Below are 6000 nucleotides of genomic sequence, written 5' to 3'. Positions count from 1 at the left end.
TTCGGTGCCGTAGGTGAAATTGAAGGGTGTTTCTCCCGTGGTGTCTTCTCCATGGTCTGGTAGGCCTATAGAACACTGGGTAGTTCATTTGCCCACAATCCTTTAGTTTGGTCCAGTCGTGCCTTTAGTCCACGGAGGATGGCTCTGTTCGTGACTTCTGCCTGACCGTTTGCTTGAGGGTGTGCGACCGAAGTAAAATTCTATCGGATTCCCATGTCTTGGCACCAGTCTTGGAATTTGATGTCCTCGAACTACTTGCCGTTGTTAGAAATCAATACCCGAGGTAATCCGAAGTGGCACACGATGTACTTCCAAAAGAAGTTTTGGACGTTCTGGGCTGTGATCGTTACAAGGGGTTCAACTTCTACCCACTTGGTGAACTAGTCCACTGCTACTACTAAGAACTTCATCCCACCCGTTGCTGGCGGGAATGGCCCGAGTAGATCGATGCCCCACTGTGCAAAGGGCCACGGGCTGGTGAGATACTTGAGGTTGGCAGCGGGTTGGTGGTGAATATTGATGTGCCTCTGGCATTTGTCACATTTTCTAACGAGCTCAACAGCATCTGCCTTCATTGTTGGCCAATAATCCCCCTGTCGAAGTGCCTTCTGGGCAAGGGCCCTGCTCCCCAAGTGTCCACCGCACAAACCCTCATGAGTGTCACAGAGTACGAGCTCGACTTCAGTAGGTCGCAAGCAACGCAAGTAGGGGAGCGTGTAAGATCTCCGGTATAGCCGTTCGTCTATCATGACGTATTTGGCTGCCTGGCACTGCACCCTTCTGGCTGCATTGCAATCTGCAGGGAGGGTCCCGTGTAGCAAGAAGCTCGCGAGTGGGTCAATCTAGCTTGACTATGCTTGAACGATGAGAGCGACCTCCTCTGCCCCCTCGAGAATGCTAGGCTGAGGCAAGTCCTCTATGTACATGGTTCTCAGGGTGATGTTGCTGGTGCTGGCTAATCTGGACAGGGCGTCGGCCTCAGCGTTCTCCGACCTTAGGATTTGCCTGATAAAGTGTGACTGGAAGTTGAGCAGGGCCTCTCTGAGTTTGGCTAAGTAGGCGACCATGGTTGGCTCGCGAGCTTCGTACTCGCCAGTGACCTGGTTGACCATGAGCTGGGAATCGTTACAGATAACGATATGCTTGGCTTTTACTTCTCTGTCTAGAGCTAGTCCAGTTATCAATGCCTCGTACTCCGCTTCATTGTTAGATGTCGCGAACTCGAAGCATAGCGCATACTCCAGTTTCGTGCCACTTGGGCCGTGTAGAACTATTTTGGCTCCACTGCCCTGTTGGTTCGAGGAGCCATCTACGTGAAGGATCCAGGGCTCCTCATCACAGCTCACGCTTGGCCGAACTAGGAGGGATGCCACACTGGCTGCTACCTCACGGGGCTCAGACTCGACCGGCCTGGGAGCTTCGGGCTCACCCGAGTTGGGAGTCTCGTGCTCAATCGGCCTGGGGACTTCGGAGTTGAATGTGCACTCGGCGATGAAATCTGCTAAGGCTTGGGCCTTAATGACAGTTCGCGGCTTGTACTGGAGGTCCTACTCGCTGAGCTCAATGGCCCACTTCGTCAATCGACCAGAGACCTCGGGCTTAAGTAAGACTTGCCTCAGAGGTTTGTCGATGAGAACGATAACAATGTGAGCCTGGAAGTATGGGCGGAGCTTCCGTGCTGCAATTACCAGTGCGTACGCTAGCTTTTCTTTCTCCGGGTATCTCGTCTCTGCTCCCTGCAATACTTTACTAACATAATAGATGGGTCGTTGAACCCGATCTACTTCTTTTATTAGTACCGAATTGACCACTTCGTCGCTTGCCGAGAGGTACAGTTCTAAGATATCGCCCTCCTCGGGCCGGGTTAAGATCGACACACTAGCGAGGTATTTCTTGAGCTCATCAAACGCGAGCTGACAGTCTTGCGTCCATTCGAACCCTTTGCTCTTGATTGCCTTAAAGAACGACAGACAACGGTTCGCCGACTTGGACATGAAGTGGCTTAGGGCAGCTATGCGGCCATTCAACCTCTGAACCTCCTTTAACTTCCGAGGTGATCTCATATCTAAGATGGCCTTAATTTTGTCCGGGTTGGCCTCAATGCCGCGCCGGTTAACGTTGTATCCTAGGAACTTGCCTGAGGTCACACCGAATACACACTTGTTTGGGTTCAGTTTCATATTAAACTTACGCAAAATTTCAAAAACAGAATGCAAGTCTTGTATTAATTCATGTGAAGACTGAGTTTTGACGACCATGTCGTCTACATAGCATTCTACTTTTCTGCCAATTTGTGGCGCAAACAACTTATTTACAAGTCTTTTAAAGGTTGCCCCTGCGTTTTTCAACCCGAATGGCATAACCTTGTAACAGTATAGACCGAACTCCGTGATGAAGGCAGTCTTTTCTTTGTCCGCCAGGTCCATCTTGATTTGGTTATAGCCCGAGTAGGCATCCAAGAAGCTTAGAAACTCGTGCCCTGAGGTCGCGTCCACCAAACGGTCAATTCTGGGGAGCGGGAAGTAGTCTTTTGGGCAAGCCCGGTTTAGGTCGGTGTAGTAGACGCACATGCGCCACTTCTTTACCAGGACAGGGTTGGCTACCTAGCTAGGGTAGTTGACTTCTCTCATGAAGTCAGTTGCGAGGAGCTTCTCGACTTCCTCGTTGACCGCTTTCTACCGCTCCGGGTCTAGGTTGCGTTTCTTCTATCTAACGGGCCTAACTACAAGATCAATATTCAGCTTGTGAGTTATAAGGTCGGGGTGTATACCGGGCATCTTTGCCATGGATCATGCAAAAATATCTAAATTTTGAAGTAAGAAGCTTACCAGTTCGGATCATAGAGGCTCCTGGACGGAAGCGCCGATCTGAAGCGTCTGAACTGGGTTTGCCGCTGAGGTCGGGACTGTGACTGTTCCTTCCATGGGCGCGGCTCATTCTTCGCCCTGCTCCAAAGGTCGCTCCAATTCGAGGTCGTTGGCCGCCTTGGTCTTTCCCTTCAGGGTGGCGACATAGCACTTGCGGGACTCGAGCTGGTCGCCCCGCGCTACCCCCACACCGAAGTCTGTCGGGAACTTCATAGCCAAATGATAGGTGGAGACCACCGCCTGTAAGACATGGGTGATCGGCCGGCCTATTATGGCATTATATGGGGAGGGGGTCGCGACCACCAGGAAGTCGTGGCTGAGTCTGACTACACAAGGCCATGTGCCGACTTCCACAAGTACTGTTATTTTCCCAAGGGGCCGGACTTCTTCTCCGCTGAAGCCCACCAAAGGAGTGTCCGTGTGCTTTAAGTCACTTCTCTACAACTGAACCTGGTTGAATGCAACTTTGAAGAGGATGTCGGTCGAGCAGCCCGAGTCAACGAGTACGTGCCTGACCTCGAAGTCGTTGATTCTCAACTTTATCACGAGTGCGTCATCGTGGGGGTAGTGGACCCCTCGCGCATCATCTTCCGTGAACAAGATTGGCTCTTCTATCTTCGGCCGCTTCAAAGGATTCTATTCTTCCCGGGCGGCTTCAAGAACTGATGTCCGAGCTGCTGCTGAAGTGTAACCCGTGACAATCGAACCTCCCACTATCATGTGGATGGTGCCCCGAACCGGCCTCTCTTCCGGAGGCTGCCTCTACCACTGTTCAGCCGGCCTACTGCTGGACTCGGGAGCATCCTTACCGTGCTCCCCTTGCCGACCTGCTTTATTACTATTATTATTATTTTGTACAAATTTCCTTAGATATCCGCAATGGATGAGCTCCTCAATCTCATCGCAGAGGTTTTTACAATTTTCGGTACTATGACCGTGATCTCTATGAAAACTGTAGTACGTATTCTTATTTCTCTCACTAGGATTTCCCCTCAAACCTGGTGGCCACTTCACATACGGGGCATCCTTGATCGCCATCAGGATCTCAGCCCGCTTCGCATTCAATGGGGTGTAATCAATTCGGTCCGCTACAGGACCTCGAAACAGCTGGCCCGACTTTGCCCCCCGAGCTGCATCCTTTTTCTTTCGGCTGTCCCCTTGACTGGAAGGCTCTCCTTCCCTTTTCCTCTTTTCGGGTGTGCCCTCGCCCTTCTGGTTGATCTCTTCTTCGGTGGCTATAAACCTGTCCGCAAGCTTAAGAAATTTGGTTATGGTCGCCGGTTGGTTGACGACCATGTGCCATTTGAACTCTTTGTGCGTCACGCCTTTCTTAGCTGCTGTGAGGCGCACGACGGGGTCCAGGCGCGGTATCTGCATGCAAGCATCGTTGAACCACTTGACATAGCCTCAGAGGGATTCTTCTTCTCTCTGCACTATGTTGAGGAGGCTTTCTTTAGTTCGTGGACACCACTTATTGGTAACAAAGTGGGACGTGAAGGCTTGCGCGAACTGCACCCAACTTCTTATTGATTTGGGCGTCAGATTCCGGTACCATGTGCGGGCTACTCCTCTGAAAGTGGTGGATAAGGCCACGCACATGCACGACTCACTTGCTCTCGCTAGGTGCATCTGCGATTGGAAGGCATCTATGTGATCATTTGGGTCGAACGACCCGTCGTACTTGTCAAGAGGGGGGAGCTTGAAATCTTTAGGCATTGGGACCACCAGGAGCTCGGGAGATTGAACTGAAAGGATGGGAGCCTTGACTTTGCCCGAGCTTACCTCTTCTTTGCCTCCGAGATCGGGCAGGTCGTGGGTGGCAGACCGGCGAGCTCGGCGGCGGCGTCTCTGCTTCTTGGCAGGCTCGGCGTTTGTGCTTCTCACCTCTGTGTTGTTAGGAATGGTGTGTGTAGGAAGTAGCTTAGGCCACTAGTGATGGCCGCGGACAGAGGGATCCTGCTTGGAGCCTGTGGCCAGGATTTCGAACTAGTTTTCCAGGAACGAGGTATCAGGCTTTGAGGGCTGAGGTGACGTGGACCTGGCGAGCTGAGGTCCTCCCGACCTGATTGCTCGTGGTGAGACCGGAGTGGCTGGTCTTTCTTGTCTGCCGCAGGAGGAGGCCTGGCTCCTAGGAGGGTTCTGGGGGGCCTCTCCTTGGCGAGAAAGGTGCTCCTCCTGACGGCGAGACCTGGCTCGCTGTGAGGCTGGGTGCCGAGGAGGGAGTTGCGATTGCTGAAGCTGAGGCTTAGGCAGCGAGGGAAATTGCTGCTGATACTGGTACTGGGAGACCTGGTGTAGCACATGTTGCTGATAGAGCTGAAACTGTTGGAACTGTTGCATTTGAGCCTGCATGGCCCGCATGCACTGCATCAAGTCCTCCAGTTGGTTCGGGCTGGCCGCAGGGTGCACGACCGAGGGTTCGGTGAACGTTGCTCTGACTATAGTAGGGAGCGGAGCGACGACGGGTGCCCCTGTAAGAGGCACGTTCAAACTAGGGATCCCGTCCGCTGAGAGGGGGATGGTGAACTGTCCGATGTAGACAGTAGGAAGCTGGGGCTGTTCCTTGGAGTTATCCATCTCTGTGCTTCGTTCGATGTTGCTAGAGGAAGCCATCAGTGTTGAGTTTTTGAAGAGTAAAGAGTTGTGAAAGTTTAGAGAAAGGCTTTTCGAAGTGTTTCCCACAGACGACGCCAAATGATGTAGCGCGATCCAGTCACTCCTACCTGGCACTTACGTGGCTCCTGGAAGATATTTGAGAAGAAGAGGAAACCCGGGGGAGTTACCCGGCGGGAACACTCCGATGATTAAGTTAGTGCTCTGTCGGAGTTACCTGTCCTCCTTTATATTAAACTCCTTGTAGCAGAAATCCGTAACATCCGGCCCACTGGCCTCTGCCAGGGCAGGTATAATCGCCACTGTCAGCCTACCGCAATCGTTACTAGCAGAGCTGAGGTGGCACACGCGGGGCTGTCGTTGTAGGGTACGTGCCTGTCAGGTGTAAGACACCTTCTGAATGTGGTAGGCACGACGCTGTCTGACGAGGGATATGGCTGTTGTCTCCAGATTTGTCGGGTACGGTGGTCGGGCAGGAGATCTTCCTACGATACGCCGAACTACCCTTCCGCGAGTTACC

The sequence above is a fragment of the Nelumbo nucifera genome, chromosome 5 (genome assembly GCF_055504915.1).
Source record: "Nelumbo nucifera cultivar China Antique chromosome 5, China Antique-T2T, whole genome shotgun sequence".
Taxonomy (NCBI): Eukaryota; Viridiplantae; Streptophyta; class Magnoliopsida; order Proteales; family Nelumbonaceae; genus Nelumbo; species Nelumbo nucifera.
Note: the sequence above shows the minus strand (reverse complement) of the source record.